At 35.6% G+C, this 19,439-nt stretch overlaps 1 protein-coding gene across 1 annotated transcript in view; it reads left to right on the top strand.

Moving 5' to 3' along the window:
• The first annotated feature begins 1,141 nt into the window (after positions 1 to 1,141).
• SNTG1 (syntrophin gamma 1) overlaps positions 1,142 to 19,439 on the top strand; it is a 1,017,962-nt gene continuing 999,664 nt past the window's right edge. The window contains exons 1-3 of the mRNA XM_045990984.1: positions 1,142 to 1,220; positions 1,313 to 1,514; positions 1,975 to 2,677. The gene's annotated coding sequence lies outside the window, so the exon portion shown is untranslated. The remainder of the gene's footprint in view (positions 1,221 to 1,312; positions 1,515 to 1,974; positions 2,678 to 19,439) is intronic.

The following is a 19,439-nucleotide window of genomic DNA, read 5'->3' as shown; positions in this document are numbered from 1 at the left end:
CCATCTATTTTCACATGGACTGTAAAGCTAAACACACCGTTCCAAATTAGCCTCAAGTAACAAATACTCCACGGAAGTTTGTGTATGTTAGTGAGAACAAATGCTTCATCAGGCACGGTTCCAGAGATTCACACCTTTTAACCGTTCCTTTGCTCAAAAGGCCTGTTAGAGTAAGTTGATAATAGGCTTCTTTCCGCTGCGAACATTTCCTGCGTGTGTAGCTCCACACAGCGTTCGCGGCCTGCAATGAGCCCAACACTGGGCGCAGTCTCTTGCAGCCAGAGCAGGGAGCGGGCAGGACGCCTGGTGCTCACCCTAGGGAAATGAAGGTAGCGCTGAGCAGCGAAATAGCTCAAAGTCCAACGAAAACATTCACTTTTCGTGTGGATAAATAACCTGCCAGCTTGATTTTCATTCCCAAGTGATCCCGGTTCAAACGTTTCAGCTCAAGAGAACCAGCTAGCATTTTGCGGGCGCTGGCGTCTCCTACGTCCCTCGCTCAGCCAGTGCCTTGGAGAGCGCGTTTAGTTCTGGGAGGCTTAGACCGGCCCACCGGCATAGATTGTTCCAGACCTGCGCTAATCCGTAATGGAAGCGTGAAGGAAAACGTTGCGTTTATGACTTCCTCTGCGCTGCCAGAATCCGAGGACGAGGATTCTGAGAAATTGTCAAGGAAGAGAGGCCAGGGACAGGCGACAGCTCTTCTCCTACCACCCTAAAGAAATTAGTGTTTCGCTCCGCCCTCCCCGGCATCCATAGTAATTCTTTTCCAAATTTCCTCGCAAGTCTATTAACAGTCTTCTAGCACAGAAATCTACACTGCATAAGTTCAGAGCCTGAAGGGATGGGCTGTTACACTACATTGTTCCTTTTCACTATACATAGCTTCGAGGGTCCCAGTGGATGTGATTTGGATCAGTTTTCCAACAGTTTCCACGTTGTGTATTTCAATTCCCCTGCTCACAACACTTGGGTCTGCACCCGTTGCAGAGTGTGGGCGGCGAAGCCCTCGGTGACCGCCCTGGGGACCACCCACACAAACCCTTCTTTATGCTCTGGTATCAGCCGGTTAAGAACAGGTAGAACGGGCAGAAGTGGGGGAACTGTACAGAGCGGGAGCGAAGTGCCTGCAAGGCCGGGGGAGACTCTGGACCAGAGAGGCTAGGGGGCGGCGTGGGAGACGAACGGGAAATGCACTGAAAAGCCAGGCAAAGAGCCGGGTGGGTTGGGCATTGTTCTGGCTTTTAAAGGGCGGGGATGGTCAAGCCCTCCCGCTGACTTTATGCATTTATTTGATCCTTTGTGAAATCAGATTCTTCCCAGACTCCTGCAAGGATCCTGGGCCGTGGGCGGCTCTCGAGCACTGCCCTGGGAATGCAACCTCCAGAGGCTCCCGACTCGACACACTGTTTCACAAGGCTCCCGGAGCACTGACACTCACATGAACCGCGTCCGGCTGGATCCTCTTAGCTGCTCGGCAAGGATTCCGAACCAATTCAGCCGCGTTTTAAAAGGTAGCAAAGCCGAGAAAAATGCCTTTTCTTTCCCTTTTCTTTTTTCGTTCTCTGTCTTCGTTTTTTTAACTGACCTGTCATTTATGCCTGGAGGGTCCAAGAAGAACCCACGACCTCTTTACTGTGTCTAACCCAGGGATTTCGAACGGGTTTTTCAGAATTTAAGTATGGTCCCCCCAACTGATAATCAAGATTGCGGAGTCTTCCAAAATAACCCTTTCCATTTTCTGTAATTAGAGACCCAAAGAAACTCTGGATTTTCCACGGTACATAATCTATATTTATTCATATTCCCTCTCTCCCTCCCTCCCCTCCTCCCCCCCTTCCTCGTGCGCGTGAATGCGCGCGCTTGTGCGTGCGTTTCCTTTCATTTCCAGCATTAGGAAACTCGTTCAGGGCCACTGAAAAGTCAGGAGAGGCTCAAATCTGATCTCCCACGGATTCTTACCTCTAATGTTAGGTAATGCCCGGAAATGTTGTCACCAAATGAGTATAAGAGTATTATTTTGGAGAAACAGTTAACCCCTACCAAAATATAAAGCGCCAGAGGAAAGGAGGTGAGACTGGAAGACAAGGAAGACGTTTGCATTCGCTCTTGGAGCAAAGTGCGATCCGGGGACGGGCTGGGGTTCCAGTCCTTATACTTCAGCACCGGAGGGAATGGACAGCGTCTCTGGACTGGGCTGCCGCCACAGGGACAGAACTGCGCTGCCCTTGCTGCCACTGTCGTCGCCACGGGCATCTGGGCTCCCTGCTCCTCGCAGCTAAAAGGCGGTGCCTCCTGATACCCCTTGGTTTCCCCTCCCTTTCCTTGATAGACGGAAAGTAACCCTTCTTATATCCACCTGCTACAACCATACAGGGCTCTGAGGAGTCCTATTGTTCCACAGATTAAACTCTGAGCAACAACTTCGAGAATATTTCTCTGCAGGGGGCTGGGAGGAAATGCAAGCAGGAGAGTGAAGTTGAAGTTCTTAGAGGCTCTGAAAAACCATGGGCTCTGCAGAAGGGGTTGAAATGCTCCAAGGCCCACACTTCATGAAATAAACAGAATGCTCACCAGAGAGTTGCAACTATTTTGGAAATAGCTTTGTGAGAAGAGTTCCAGATCTACACTCATCCCTACCTTAGAGACTGAGACTTCTAATTCCTTTACTTGGCTGGTAAGTGATAATATTATTACTTCCACTTATTTACAACTCTAATGACTTTTTAATAAAGGTCTTAACAGAAAGATTATAAACAGTATGATCTTGCCTTGTGGGTTAAGGAGTAGATAAGTTTTATTTTTCAATGATTGTTCCTGCAGCATGATCTTAGGAAACCTCTTGCTTCATAAAACAGTAGGATATTTTACTTCTCTGAAGCCTCTTATGTGACAAGAATATTAAAAATAATATGTATTGCCTTATATGATTAGAGTAAACTCTTGGTTGAGTATTTTTCTTAGTGCTGATCTTTTTGAATTCATGTATTTAGTTTTTTTTCCAAAACTAATATAATCTGGCATTTTGTAAAAGGCCTTTTTTAATCCTATGCATGTGGTTTAAAGTAATCTTGTCCGTGTTATATAGTATTCAAGACTCAAAGTTACAAGTAGAGATGGTTTAGCAACCTCTTCTATTATATTTTATACAATTATAATTTGCCAAACCAGATATAAGAACAAACACATGTATACATACACACTTGATCCCTCTCTCTATCCAAACCCCAAGTATACTTACACCTGTAGAATCTTATCTAAGAAATAGACACATTTTTTTGCTTAGCATAGTCTTTCCAGCCTTTTAAATCTTAGCACGGCTTGCTCAAACCAGATCTGCCAGAAGGGAGAAAATGAGAAGCTTTAGTGTCCCTTTTTAGGAGAGTTGGCTTTTGATACCATTCTGACTTCTTCATTCTACAAAATGCATTTGTCACTGAAATCCAAAAAGCAATAGGCCAATAGGTTCTTGACAAACCATAAACTTTAAAGTGTTAATTAAATCTGTTTCTGTTGATTCTTATTTCTGGAGTCTTCCCCTGGAGGTTTAAAAGTACAATCTTTCACAGTGACCTTGATAAACATTCTATAAATAATAATAAAATAATAATAATAATAATAATAATAATAATAATAAAGGGTTCACTAGATAAAGGCAGTTACACAAATTTATAGCATATGCCTGACATTTCCGTTAGAGCTTGATCAATTCCAGTAAGAACATTCAGTTCAGCAGAGAGTGTTGACTTGCAAGTAAGGACTTCTACAATCATGTAAATACATGTGATGCTATCTGCATAACCAACACTGTGGAAACAGTTTGTCCCTTTGAAAAATTATAGTTCTTTATGGTTCTTTTTTTAATTTCATAGCTCATATATAAAAGTGATATAGAATGTCTCTAATACACATCCATACCTACTCCTCACTTTCAACACGAAAATCATCTGAGGCAGTTAAGATGGTGTTTGTTGGTGAGTTGATGGGCCCTTATTTTGCATTGGCTCAGTGTGGCAGTTAAACTCTGAGGAAATATCATTCTTAACTGTCACTTACTGCTTACCATGAACCTGCTTGCTTAGCAGAAAGGGAGCAGAGGCTTCTATGTCATTGAGCTCCTTGGGGGCTATTTTGCCCTATATAGGTCAGAAATGATAATCTGAGGAAAAGAAAATGTACCATTGATTTGGATTCCTTCCCAGCAGACTTAAAATGTGCTCCTAACACAACCTGATTTTTTTTTTTTCTAATTTTAGAGATGTGGAAGTGAAATTACCACATGTAATGATAAGTCATGTTTTAAGAGAATTACAGCATATTGCTAAACTTTTATTCTGGTTGTCAATTAATTACCATAGAGAGACCTCCCTGGTCAGCAGAGCATAAAAAGAAAGCAGAGAATGTATTCCAGGAAGCATGGCTGTTGGTATGTGCGGCAATTACCTTCTTAGTGGTAGAGGGGGCAGGCTTGCCCTATGTGTGGCTGAACTACACAAAGTAAAAGTTACCTTTGCCTAATTCCTCTGGAGATTTAGTCGTAGAAATAGATAACTCACATTCACCCACTGAAGCTCAGGCAAGGTGCTCATATCAATCCTTATCTTTGGGGAAATTGAGATAGACTTCTGCAGACCAGCTTAATGCCTACCTATATGCTAATATCTGTCTTCCACTCCAAAAAAAAAAAGGAGTTGGTGGGCTAATGAACCAGACCTTTCTTTTGTATAGAATCACCTGTCTTTAAAGAGAAGTCAATAATTTAGTCTAGTACATCTTTATCTTATTAAAGTCAGCTGTTTTAATAGTTATTTTGGTCTGTTACAGAAAAAGGATGCATGTGGTTTGACCAGTACCAGACATAGCAATTCAGCCTCCCCTCTCCTGGGGGTTAGGGGAGGGGAAGTATTATTGATAGGATAAGTGTTGTTGGCTGTTGCTTATATTTAAGACTCAAAAGAGAAAAGCAAGATAAGATTACATAATCGGGAAAATGTAAAGTGTATATAGGACAGAGGATAATTAACAGTGAGCTCTGGAATCTGTTCAGTTGCTTTTCTGATTTTAATAAGAAATAGTGGAGAGTGGGACAGAGTTCTGCTCAGAATCTTTAAATTTAAATTATGAAATATTATAAAACTACTTCTTGATCACCTTTTTCTGTAGGCCATATAAATATTCATTTGATATTCTAATGTAATTACTGATACAATCATATCATATTGGATTTGAGTATCTTCAAGTTGCTTTAGAATTGTTGCTTGAGTTTGAAACAAGTTACAAATGTTTTTATCAAAACACATAGGAATATGAAATGATTATTATTGAAACTTATAAGGCCCCTAGTAATTGACTTTTATTTTTGTACAATTTAAAATATGTGAATTCTAGGCAAACAACCACTTAATCATCCAATTCTAACAAGCAAGGTAAAAGCCACTGGTAAAGAAAAGTATTTTGTAAGTCAGAAATTATTTCTGTAGTTATCTCACCTCCCCAGAAACCTGTACGGTGAGTCATAGAATAGCACTCAAATGGAAAGAGAATTCTTACTTAGTATATTCCTTCTGTTTAGATTAGGAGATTGAGTCGTACATGGCATGCATTGAAAGAAGCAAACATGCTGCAGTACAAAATATGTTATGCATCATGATGTAGCTGAACAAGTACTGTTTGACAGTTAAAAGGTCAGGATTCTTGAACTGCTTGTCATTAGATCTTGGACAAGTCACTCAACCCACTGAAATTTAATTTTTCTTCCCTAAAAGAGGTTATTTTACCTACTAAATAAGGCACAATGCTTTATGTATGGCTGAAACCTAAGTATTTGTGGGACAAATGAATGAATGCCTACTCTATGAAAGGTTGGAGAGTCACGATATGATGCTTTTGAGAGCATTTTGGAAACCTGAGTGCTGTATCTTTGATTTATTATAAATAATCTACAGTAGCATTGATTCCTTCATTCATTGAAAAATTCCCTGCTGTTTCCTATATGGTGGGCATATCTCCTATATTTAAGAACTAAAGTGTAAGTAATACAATATTTTCCTGTTAACTCAGCATCAATTTTGTATATCTCTTAATCAAATCAATATTAGAATGCAGGTAGGACCTAGTTAAAAAATATTTATTACTCAAAACTGACACCATGTCTTATACCAAATAGTCAAGCCTAGGTCAGCATGACTGGAGTTCATTTTAACCACTTTCATTTTGCCCTTAATTGGATCAATCACTGCTTTTGTGTCATCATTTTCTGGTCTGTAAAAGAGGAATGATATTATTAGTTATACCAATAAGAAAACTCATAGGATCAAATGAACCTTAAAACTGAATATCTAACAACACATGTAGAAAGCTTAGGTTTGATTCAGGGCAAGTGACGATGGAGTGAAGTGTGGACAACATGGACTGATCCATGGAGATGTCATGGAAATGCTGTGAAGATTAGTCCAAAGCTTAGATTCTATTCATGGACATCTTCAGGAATCTCAAGTTAAGCAACATCTCATTGCTTATTTTCTTTACGTTGGACTTAAAACTACAACTCTGATTTTTTAAATGTAATGACTATGATTTTTTTAAATGTAATTTTTGAACATGTAGTCTTTTTAGATTTCTGTATCTATAAAGATAGATATAGATTTCTGTATCTGTATCACTAAAAATATTGTGATAACATGTTTAAGAAATCTAAATTGTTGTGATGAAAATTATAAGATTACCTAGTGACAGAACGTAAAGATTTTTTTTTTTTGGTTTTTTTTTTTTTTTGGTTATCAGTTACCAAAAAGGGAAAAGGAAATAAACTACAAATAAAGGAAAATGGAGAAAAAGTAGGAAATGAAAGTCATTAAAATAATGTCCTGTGACCAAGAACTTTATCTTTGAATTATCACTGTGAAGCATTTTGAACACATTCTATACAAAGTATCAGAAGATCATTTTAGATTTTCATAAATTTAGTCTTCAGATTATCAGCAAGGCTAAAATAATACCATTTTCTTAAATTAAAAGAATCATCAAATCAATGCATTAGAATAGTGGTTAGCTCTCTATCACTTCATCACATTTAATGCACATACTTGAACAAATTTTAAAGTTAAAATTTGTAAGTTAGTTATAACTACATTTATAATTAGTAAATATATTACCAGCTACTCAACATTTCAAAAAGCCAAGGATTTAATTTTTTAAAGGAATAAATGCTTACCTGATAAATTCACCAAATAAATTCATAGAAAGTAGGAATCTTTTAGAAATGGTATCAGAATTTTAACAATGTTACTCATATAAAGCAGTTAAAAAAATAATACATTCTCTTTAAAACTTCTCAAATGGATCTATGTTGAGAAATAAGTAAGTATCTGAGATTAAAAAATTTAAGAATGTTGATAAGAAAAAGAGTCAATTGCATGGTTAAAAATACATTGAGTACATATGAAGTCTAGAATCAAATATATTAGTTTTCTCATCGATTGATTATGTGATCTTGGGTAAATCACTTTATCTTAATAGCTTAACTATTTTCTTGATTCTCTTGGGAAATCATTATTGACTATTAGAAAACAAACACACAAAAACATACAGGTTTAGTTGAGCTGAAAATTTTCTTCTGCTTCCCTCAGATTATTTTTCTTGAAAACATTCCCATACTTTTACTGTGGAAGGTGCGTGAGATTTGGGATCAGTTGAATCCTGGTAAAGTCTCATTAGCTATACAAACGTGGGAAAGGGATGTAAACTCTGAGTCTCTTTATTTTCATATGTAAAAAAAAAAAATTTCCACCTTATCTCTTGTTGGGAATGGGTAAAATAACAGGACATAGAGAATGGTTGGTGAACTGCCTCTACCCAGCAGGAACTTGGTCAAGGTCGTGTTTGTTATTACTTACTTTGTGAGGCCAATCTGCATGTGGTGGCTCTCACTATCCCACAATTTTCTTTTATTACTTCTCCAGATAAATCTCCCATTTTGTCTTTCAAAGTGTACTATGCTCATCCCTGCCCAGTTCTTTTCATCATGCTTTGTCCTAGACTGTTTCTTTTTTCTGTTTACTTATCCAAACCTACTCTTCTTTGCATAGATTGTAAATTGAAAAGCCTCCTGGGCTTAGGCACGTAGGCTAATGAGTGTGGATGGCCAGGAGAGCCTGCAGCAAACTGCAGAAAGCAAGCCCCCCAAGAGGTTCCTGACTCTGCTTTTCTCTATTAAAGAGAAACCTGGAAAGTGAAAGCAGAGTTTTGTGTGAAGTCTCATTTTCAGCTAGTTTAACTTTTAAAGTTTTTTAATAGAACAAATGCATTAGAAACTGGACTCAGTGCATCGACTGCCTTTGGTCCTGTGGCCTGCAGAACCAACACTTCTCTGCTTTCAGTGACATCTGTTAGAACTGACATTTGTAGTCAGATTTATTTATTTATTTGACAGAAAGGGACAGCAAGAGAGGGAACACAAGGAGGGGGAGTGGGAGAGGAAGAAGCAGGCTTCCTGCATAGGAGGGAGCCTGATGTGGGACTGGATCCTAAGACCCCGGGATCATGACCTGAGCCAAAGGCAGCTGCTTAAGTACTGAGCCACCCAGGCACCCAGTAATCAGGGCCTTTTACTAGTCCTGTTTTTATCTAAAAATAGAAGAATGAACCATGACTCAGCAAAAACCCTTATCTTAATACCTGTTGGAAATTTACAGCTAATAAATACCAAATGATGAGGAGTGGCTGAGATGAAGTAGATACTCCATTTCTCTGGTGGTCAAAAATATTGTGGGACAAATAGTTCATATAATAAATAAGAATGAATATAGATCAACAATATCCCATCATGTATTTATTCTAGCATCTTTTCTCACTACTGTCTTTCTTTCCTCTTCTTATATGTGCCACAACAATAATAACCCAGGTGTTAATTTTGATTAAACTGTTAGGTGAAGAAAAAGAAAGATAATAAATTACGGATTATGGTCTATTAAGTGCAAAGCAGTTCCTGTATCCCCAGATTCAAATTTTGGTGCATTCTGCAGGAAAAGGAGGACTATACCATAGGATAAAAAGAACAGCAACTGTCCTCTACAATATTATTCTAAGACATTTAATGTATCTAATGCTGACCAAATACTCAGCAAAAGTGTGCTTCTAGGTTTATTATCTTGCTTTTCTAAGAAAGAACGTTTTTAGGATGAAATGTATACAACATGAACTGCAATATAATTAATATACCAAATCTTAGTGGGTGTCCTTTTTACTTTATTAGTAAAAAATGTGTAATACTAAAAGGACATGTGGATGGAGTAGGGAAAGTGACCAGTGTAGATAATAGTACTTCCAACTGGATAGCATTTTTTTTTCCTTTGGAGGATGTTTTTTTCTTTTTTTCCCTAGCATTTTAAAGTAATATATCTTCCTTTATGATATGATAAGCTTGCTCCAGTTTCACTAGATTATATATAAATATTTTTTCCTCTGGTCTGGTTTTAATATTGAAAAAGTAACACTCCTAAAGGCAGATCAATTGCCTAAATACTGCACCATGTATTATAGATGATATGACCAAGAAGTAGTATGATAGGGCACATTTAGAGTTAAGGTAAATAAAGATAGGGTAGTTCATCTAATTCATTAAATTCATAAATAAGCTGTTCATTTTTCTCCTTGGGTTCATCATTTTCTCTACTTATAAATCCTTTAAAAGACTTACCTATTAACCACCTAATCAATTATTTTTGTTTTCCATTTTGTATTTTCTTTTTATGGCAATAAATTTCTGAAAAGTCCCTTGAAGTTGGAGTTTAGAGTATTTCATTGTTGTATAGAATCTTCACAGAACATAAGAAATATGTTCCATGAAACTTTACCTTTTTAAATTTCCAGTCATACTATGATTCTCTTGGCATTTTGTATGATAGTAACAGTTTTTAAAAAGCCTTACTTTAGTGTTACGCTGAAAAAAATAAATAAATTTAAACTCAAAAAAAAAAAAAAAGCCTTACTTTAGGGAATCACATGTGATTTTTATGGCAGGACTGTAAGGCTGTCATTCCTGTTTTTCAAATGAGGTAATTGCAAACTAGGAAAGTTAAATGCTTCTTCTATATTAAATAAAAATTAAGATTTGATTGATATTTCATACTTTTCCACATGCTGTAGGTAGTTTGGGAAGAAAAACTGCCACTAATTATATGCATATCTCACCTGTTAATATGCTTCACTTGCTTCAGATTGTGATAAAAATAAAACAACTCAGCAACTGTATTTTACTGACATTTTAGTAAGTTATGGAGGAGTTTAGATTCTTAAGGATCTTGAAGGGCTCCTGTGTTATCTTGACCCGAATGTTCTACACATAGGGAGGTTTGTGGACAACATAATGACATGTTGAAGTCCTCTTTTAGAAGTATCAGGGAGTCATGAAGGACCAGGATTGGTTCTGTTGCAGTAATTCAGATTGGAGATGATGGGAACTTGACCTAAGGGGATTAAAGTTAAAAATAAGCAGATTAAAACTGGATGATTAGGTGAGAGTTATGCCACTAAAAAACAAAAGAAGAATCAAGAAGAGGAGCTGAATGAGATAATGCTTTCAATACATGCTAGGTAAACGCTAAGCATATAAATGTAAACTGATGTTCTTTGGAAGGAACCATGTCACATCTGACTTGGAACATGTCAAATGAAGAGTGAAAGGGTGTTACAGCCAAATGGCAGGTGATAGAGCCATTATTTTCAGAAAGAGGATAAAACCTGACATACCCAACTCAGTCATTGCTATAAAGATTATTGCTGAAGCTGAGAAAATATATTAACTTTTTGAGATAATGAAGGGAAAACACTTATTTATGAATGTAAAGATTTACATTTGGGAATAGAAAAGTAATAGAAGAGATGATTATAAAAAGTACTTAGAAAAGTGAAGGGAAAACAGAGATACTTAGAATACTTGGGAAGAGATCTGCTTAAGCTTTTATTTTTCCCATTATGTAAATATTTATTTTTAAGTGATCATGTAAAATATATAAAAGTCAATAATTGTTTTTTTTAGTTATTGGAAAATTAACTTTCCTCCACTAGTAATATGTAACATAGCTTTGACTTTGCTTGAAAGGATGAAATTCATCTCATATTATTAATTATTAATAATTATTAATCCTCCTTTGTATTCTTATCTGTATTATCCATTTTTTCTGCTTTAGATGTGTAACATTTCGATATCTATCTAAAAGAAATTTCCTAGGATGAAAATGGGTACAAGAGATCTTCAGACCAATCTAAATCTCTGTACTTTTTTATTTCTCATTGAGTTGAATGACCTGGAAGACCACAGAAGTATTGCCAGTTCTACTGGAATAGCTGGAATTTCCAAAAGAGTTCAGGCAAACAAAAACTTTGCTCTTGCCTAATATTTAAATTCCTTTCTCAAACCACTCAAATTCCTAGATGATTGCCTGGCTTTATCTTGGTACGAAAAGAGTAAATTATCTACCTTTTGATGGCCAATTAAGTTTTCTAAGCCACTAATGTGCCATTTAGCAAATTACCTTTTCAGTGCTCTAAAAGGCTGCCCAGTAACCCTAAAGGAGTTAATGCACCACCAAACAGTGGGTGATTTACTCCCTCTTCTCTGATGGAATCAGATGGTTTAGAGTGTCAATGTGCACTTCTGCTTTGAATCAATGAGTTACATTTGCGTCTATGTGAGGCTAAGCCATAGAGGACAGGAGGTGTTTATCAATGTGGTGGAGGAAGAAGGGGAGTGAGAAGTGCAAATAATCTTCTCAACTACTATCTGAATGGAATTCCTATGCTATTACCTGTATATTTGACAGTGATAGGCTAGTTAGCAATCCACGGGCACAAGGTTATAGATTTATACAAGAGTTCTTTGTGAAGGAACCATCTCCTTTACTTTTAATGTAGTGACCATTGGCTTTTTTTCTCCTGGTCATATTTGAGAAATGGAATAATTTATTTCTGGCCAATTATAAATTTGCATGACTTAAATGTAAATGAGCTTACTAAATGCAACTCTTTGGTTATAATCCTTCTCACATTTCTCCATAAATTCACCAATAGTTGTAGTGATTCATGTCTATTAGATACTACAATTTTCTGTTGCTGTTGATATTCTATCTGGTATGCCAGATGAAAAATTTTTCAGAATTTTTTTCCTTCTACCTGTGGATCATATTTAAAGTAATATATGCATACATACTACATATTATTCTACTGAATAAATTATAGGTGTTCTACATTATTTTCAGGTATACTGTAAAAAATTGACAAATGGTAAATATTTACCAGTTATGTTTATGAATAAATGAAATTGTTTTTGAGAAATAAACAATTCTATTATAAACAATGCAATTTTTGTGAAAATGAATTTCTTTAACTCATATCCAAACTTTAGTTCTCTGAGAAAATATATTGTTATATATATAAAAGCAGTAAAATCATAGAACAATCAATTAAGTGAAGCTTAGAAATCATTTATATTATTTTTATAAGCAAGTAAAGCCCCCAACAGGCTAGTTTCTCCTGAATGGAATTAACAAAACTCCAAATGAAATACAGTCTCTTCCTTCAACGTGTAGTCCCAGAATATTTGCATAAGAGCTTCACTTCAGTGTGTGTAGCTGAGCCAAACCACTGAGTTTTTTCAAGTTTATCAAGGACACATACACATTAAGAGATTGAATCCTAGGAGCAAGATGGCACTCAAATAGATAAAAGTTGTAAACATCAATCTGAGACTATATTATAAATATTCTTTATGAACATGGAAGTTGAGTGGTTGGAACAAGGCTGATATGTGGCCAAAAAAAAAAAAAAAAGTTTGGCAACTGATGAATTACTTAGCATTTCTTTTTGTAAAGAATAAAAGCTCTCTGGCTTCTAACAAAGAGTTTGTGAGCTGTATGGCAGTATTTTGAACAAGGAGATCATTTATAAATGCAGTCTTTATATTTAGGAAATGATTACGGGATGCAGCTGCAGTTTTTAATGACTTTTAATAAAGCACATTATAAAGTGAATTAGCAAAAATGCTTAACAGATGATACTGAATCAAGACATTATAGAGCATCAGTAGATCTGTATATTAGATTGTTAAAGCAATATATGAGTTCCTGTGATACCACTGGGTTTGTAATTTTCTGGGATATTTTGAAAGAAAATTCAGGGCAGATTTAAGCTTAATGAATGAGATTAGTATATCAACAATTCTGTTAAGACAGTAAAAACTTCAGTTGTATGTCTGATTAAGTGAAGAATCTGAAAGTTCCTTAAATTTCTACAATATATAGAATTATAAAATAAGATTCATACACGAATACATGAAAATATAATACTTCAACCATTTTAAATTCTTGAGTCTTTCATAAAGGGTGAACGTACTTCGTAGAAAGAAATTGTTTGTTAGAAATAATCTGTGTTCAACACTTGTTTTACTGGCATTGTCAAAATTCTAAATTTCAATGTCAAGTGGTCAGAATACTGATGAATAGAAGCAAGCCTGGCCCATAACTTAGCAGTTTCTGTACAATATTTGTAGGCCACTTCAGTATGCAGAATGATATGATATAGATTCCTTTTAAAGACTAAGCTTGGTCTCTGACTTCAAGAAGTTTAGAGTCTAAAGAGGCAAACAATGGATATCCAGAATCATGAAATCATGACAAGGTAGAACCTGAAGTGTGCTCAGAGGTTATCAGGTTAGGAAACTGACCTTCAGAGAACTTTTGAGATTTGCTAACAAGTTCAAATTAGTTCAAATTAGTTCAAGCTGGGCGCCTGGGTGGCTCAGTGGGTTAAGCCGCTGCCTTCAGCTCAGGTCATGATCTCGGGATCCTGGGATCGAATCCCACATCGGGCTCTCTGCTCAGCGGAGAGCCTGCTCCCCTTCCTCTCTCTCTGCCTGCCTCTCTTGTGATTTCTCTCTGTCAAATAAATAAATAAAATCTTTAAAAAAAAATTAGTTCATGGCTGAGTTGAAATGGAACCATAAATTATGATTTAATCAATCAATGATGATACTCCAAGAACAGTGAAAGAAAAATAAATACTGTTTAATGCCCATCATAGACGCAGTTAGAGACAGCAATGCTATATGTGGATAATCATTTTTCAACTTCTTATCCAACTTAAATAATTATAAACTCAAAAGGATGTTGCAGAGACGGTTTCTTGTGAAACCTATCCCCAGCTTCCCTGCAAGGTAACAGTTTACATATTTAGAAAACAACACCAAAACCAGGAATTGATATTGTCACAATCCTGTCTAACAAATTATGTCTTCTTTAGTTCATCAGTTTTTCTCTCAGCCCATTTGTGTGTGTGTGTGTGTATGCAGTGTGTGTAGTTTTATGTAATTTATACCACTAGATTTACATAGCCACCCTATCAATCAAGATATAGAACTGTTTCATTCCTGGAAAAGAATTTCCCTGTTCTAACCCTTAATAGTGTGACCCACTCTCACTTGCAACCACTAATCCATTCTCTAGAATTTTGCCATTTTTTTTGTTTTGAGAATGTAATATAAGTGTGATCATACAATATATAATCTTTTGAAAATGACTTTTGTTTTTCCACTCAGCATAATGCCTTTTAGCTCCAATCAATATGATGCATATGTCAGAAGTTTATCCTTTGAATTGCTGGATAGTATTCCATGGTACAGTGGTACCAGATTGTTGGCCCATCTAGTGGTCAAAGGACACTTGGATTGTCTCAAATTTAGGGCTACAATGAATAACAGTGTTATGAACCCTCACGTTTATGGAGTTTGTTATATAATAACAGATAATCAGAATGTCTCATTATAAGAATATGGGACACTTAATTAGGATATGTTAATAATACATATTCAGAAGCCAAGTAACATACTGGAGAAAATAAAGAATTTTGAGCAAGTAATACTATTTTAAACTGATGGATGATGGGTTTATACCAGTTACTTTGCTTTATGAGCACTAATTTCTGATATGTATTAGGTGTAAAGCAATAATATTTGTCTAAGAATTAATGCAAAAGTTTAAATTATTCAATAATGTTTGCACACAATTACTGATTTTCTAAAAAATTTTCATTAATGCCATATTTATTTGATTTTATAATCTCTCACACATTCTATAACAAAAAGTAAGGATATAGGTATGCAAATTTTAAAAATCTACACATAATACTTACAAATGTAGATTTTTTGCAATTTACATTATTTAGAAGTTCAAAAATACATTTACAAAAACTTGATCATATTGTGCCACATAGTAACCTATGACAAATTTCAAATGTTTAACATTCTAAGAGCATGGACTTTAATCGATACCATTCAATTAAATAAATTAATTAAAAAATGCTAGAGTTTTTTCAGCAAATGGTGTTGGAATAACTAGATATTCACATGCCAAAAAATAAATAAAGAAAGAATCTAGACACAAATCTCACACCCTTCTTAAGAAGTAACTCAAAATGGAAAATAGACCTAAATGTAAAATGAAAAACTGTAAAACAAAAGACAACATAGGAGAAAATCTAGATGATCTTAGGTATGGTGATGACTTTTTAGATACAATGCAAAGACACAATTCCTTAGAGAAATTATTGAATAATTGGTAAGTTGGATTTCATTAAAGCTAAAAATGTAGCTCTGTGACAGATCATGTCAAGAATGAGAAGACAAACCATGGTCTTGGAGAAAATTATTTGTAAAAGACATATTTGGGCGCCTCTGGGTGGCTCAGTCGTTAAGCTGCTGCCTTACACTTGGGTCATGATTCCAGGATCCTGGGATTGAGCCCCGCCCTGGGCTCCCTGCTCCACAGGAAGCCTGCTTCTCCCTCTCCCACTCCCCCTGCTTGTACTCCCTCTTTCGTTGTCTTTCTGTGAAATAAATAAGTAAAATCTTTAAAAGACATATTTGATAAAAGACTATTACCCAAAATATATGAAGAACTCTTAAAACTCAACAGTAAAAGAAAGAACTTGGGGGAAATCAGAGGGGGAGACAAGCCATAAGACTATGGACTCTGAGAAACAAACTAGAGAGTTTTGGAGGGGAGGCGAATGGGGTGCTAGGTGAGTGGTGGTGGGTATTAAGGAGGACATGTATTGCATGGAGAACTGGGTGGTACATAAAAAATGAATCTTGGAACACTGAAAAAATAAAACAAAATTTTAAAAAAATTTTAAAAGTTAAAAATGGTCAGAAGACCTAAACAGAAACCTCAACAGACACTTCACAAAGAAGATATACAGATGGCAAAAAAAGCATATGAAAAGATGTTCAACATCATTTGTAATTAAGGAATTACATATTGACACAACAATGAGATACTACTACACCGCTATTAGAATGGGGAGGTGGAGACGAACCATGAGAGACTGTGGACTCTGAGAAATAAAATGAGGGTTTTGGAGGGGAGAAGGGTGGGGGGTTGGGAGAGCCTGTGATGGGTATAAAGGGCATGTATTGCATGGAGCACTGGGTGTGGTGCATAAACAGTAAATCTTGGAACACTGAAAAAAAAAGAATGTGACTAGGATGGCCTAAGGTACTTAAAAGTGATGATTATCATAACAGTTATAGGTTCTAATATTAAAAAATAAAAATTATAACATTTATAATGAAAAAAAAAAAAGAATGGCCAACATACACTAAATGCTGGTGAGGATATGGAGCAAAAAGAACTCTAATTCACTGCTGGTAGGAAAGAAAAATAGTACAACCATTTTGGAAGACAGTTTTGCAGTTTCTTACATATCTAAACATAATCTAACTATGCAGTCCAGCAACTGTGCTTTTTGGTATTACTCTAATGAATCAAAAACCTATGTCCACACAAAAACCTCTGCAAGAATGTCTATAGCAGCTTTATTCATAATTGCCAAAACTTGGAAGCAATCTTGTATTGGGTGGATAGGTAGATGGATAAACTGTGGTACATACAGTAGAACATTATTCATTTCTAAAAAGAAGTGAGCTGTTAAGCTATGAAAAGATCCAGTCCCTCTAGTTCCTGGTGCTTTTTGCCTACCACATTTACTCAGAAGCGCTCAAAAATTGTTGTTAAATGATTGAATATTTACCTTTTTAAAGAGGATTAATGTTACATTTAGTTTTTGCTCTGCTGTTTAACTTCAGTGCTATTCCGTTCACTTTTCTTCTAAACTTTTATTTTGAAAAATTTCAATCCTATAAAAAAGGTTGAAAGAATGGTACAATAAACATCTGCAGATCTTTCTCGGAGACTGTTAGTATAGTCTCTCATGTCTTTCATTATGGTGGTCAGTGTTATATTGTTATACATTATCTTTAACTATCTCAAACTAGTCCTTGTTACTCTTTTTTAAAATAGTCAGCACTTCTTCAGTTTTACTGACAATTTCTGTTTGATATTGCCTTTAGAAAATAGGTATGATTTCTAAACATAGTATCTAGCCTATTAGAGTATATAATTCAGTGGTTCTCAGTATATTTGCAAGGTTATACAAACCTAATTTCAGACTATTTTTAGCACCCAAAAAGAAATTCTGTATCCATTAGCAGTCACTCTCCTTTTCCCTTTCTTCTCAGCCCTTAGCATTTCCTAATCTATTTTCTGTTTCTATCTTAGAATAGGTTTCCTTCCGCACATTTCATGTAAAGGGAATCATAAAATCTGTGGTCTTTCGTGATTGACTTTTTCACCTAGAGTAATGTCAAACTTCATGCGTGTTGTAGAATAAATGAATACTCCATTCATTTTCATGTATGATATTCTATTCTATTGTATGAATATACCACATTTTGTTTATCTATTCATCAGCTGATGGGCATTTTGGTGTTTGTACTTTTTTTTAAAGATTTTTATTTATTTACTTGAGAGAGAGAGACAGCGATAGTGATAGGGAGGAGAGGAGGAAGCAGGCTGCCCGCTGAGCAGGGAGCCCCTGGGGGGCTAGGTCCCTGGACCCTGGGACCATGACCTGAGCTAAAGGCAGATGCTTAACCAACTGAGCCACCCAGGTGCCTTAGTGTTTCCACTTCTCTGACTGTTTTGAATAGTCATTAATATTAACATTCATCTACAAGTTTTTAATGGGAAAATATATTTTCAGTTCTCTTGGGTATATACCTCAGAGTGAAATTGCTTGGTCATATGGTTAATAATTTGATTAACTACAAAAGTGTTTTCCAAAGTAACTGCACCATTTCACATTCCCAGCAATAATGTGTGAAGGTTCCAATTTCTCTACATCTTTACCAACACATGTCATATCTGCTTTTTGATTATAGCCATCCTAGTGGGTGTAAAGTGGTATCTCCTTGTTTTGATTTGCATTTACCTGATGATTAGTGATGTTCAGCATTGTTTCATGTGATTATTGGTTTATCTATATATCTTGTTCAGAGGAATATCTATACAAATGCTTTGCCTGGTTTTTAAGTGGGGTGTTTGTCTTTTTGGTAATGCCTTGTAAATGTTCTTTTTATTTTCTGGGTATTCGAACTTTATTAGATATGTGATTTCAAAATATATTCTCCAGTTCTTTAGAGTGTTTTTTTTTTCTTTTTACTTTGTCAGTAATGTTCTTTAAAGCACAAAAGATTTTAATTTTGATAAATTCCAATTTATTACATACTTTGCCTGTGATGATGGATTGATTGATTGATTGATTTTTGCTGTAAGTAAGGAACCACTGACTAATTTAAGATAAGATTTTCATCTATGTTTTTTTCCAAGATGTTTACAGTTTTAGCTCTTACATTTAGGTATTTGATCCATTATGTGCTATGTTGTAGGGGCCAATTTCTCTCTCTCTCTTTTTTTTTTTTTTTTTTGCGTGTGTATATCCAGGTATCTCAACACTATTTTTTGTCCTTGAATGATCTTGGCACTTTTTTGGAATTCAGTTGGCCACAGATGCAAGAGTTTATTTTTGGATTCTTATTTTTTTTTTCATTGATCTAGATGTCTAATCTCATTCCTTTACCAGTCTTGTCATTGTGCTTTTATACTAAGTTTTTAAAATAGGTGAACCCATTCACTTTTATCCCTCCTTGCTTGAAGCCCTTTCATTTACATGATGATTACTTATTTGTAACTTCCTAAACTCATTTTTATAAGGTTTGAAAAGGATACTAATATGTATTATATCATTCTTGTTTAGCTTAGTATTTGGTATAGAGAAGAGGAATAAGCATGAAGGAATAAATAAATACATAAAAATTTATATCCAAAATATTTACTTTTTTTGAGATTCAATAAGTTTATAATGGAAGTCAAATATGCTTAGACACAGAAGTAAATGATACAGTCTCTGAGACTACTATGTGTGTGAGAAAGTCTCTTATGTGGTGAGTGGTCAGAGGCTGCCACCCATATCCTTATCCTAAATTTGACTCTAGTTCTTGTCATGGATAATTTCAGCTTGGATATCTTCTCTGATTGTGAACACTTTTC

The sequence above is a fragment of the Meles meles genome, chromosome 1 (genome assembly GCF_922984935.1).
Source record: "Meles meles chromosome 1, mMelMel3.1 paternal haplotype, whole genome shotgun sequence".
In the NCBI taxonomy this organism is placed as follows: domain Eukaryota; kingdom Metazoa; phylum Chordata; class Mammalia; order Carnivora; family Mustelidae; genus Meles; species Meles meles.
Note: the sequence above shows the minus strand (reverse complement) of the source record. Positions and strands in the feature narration are given on the sequence as shown.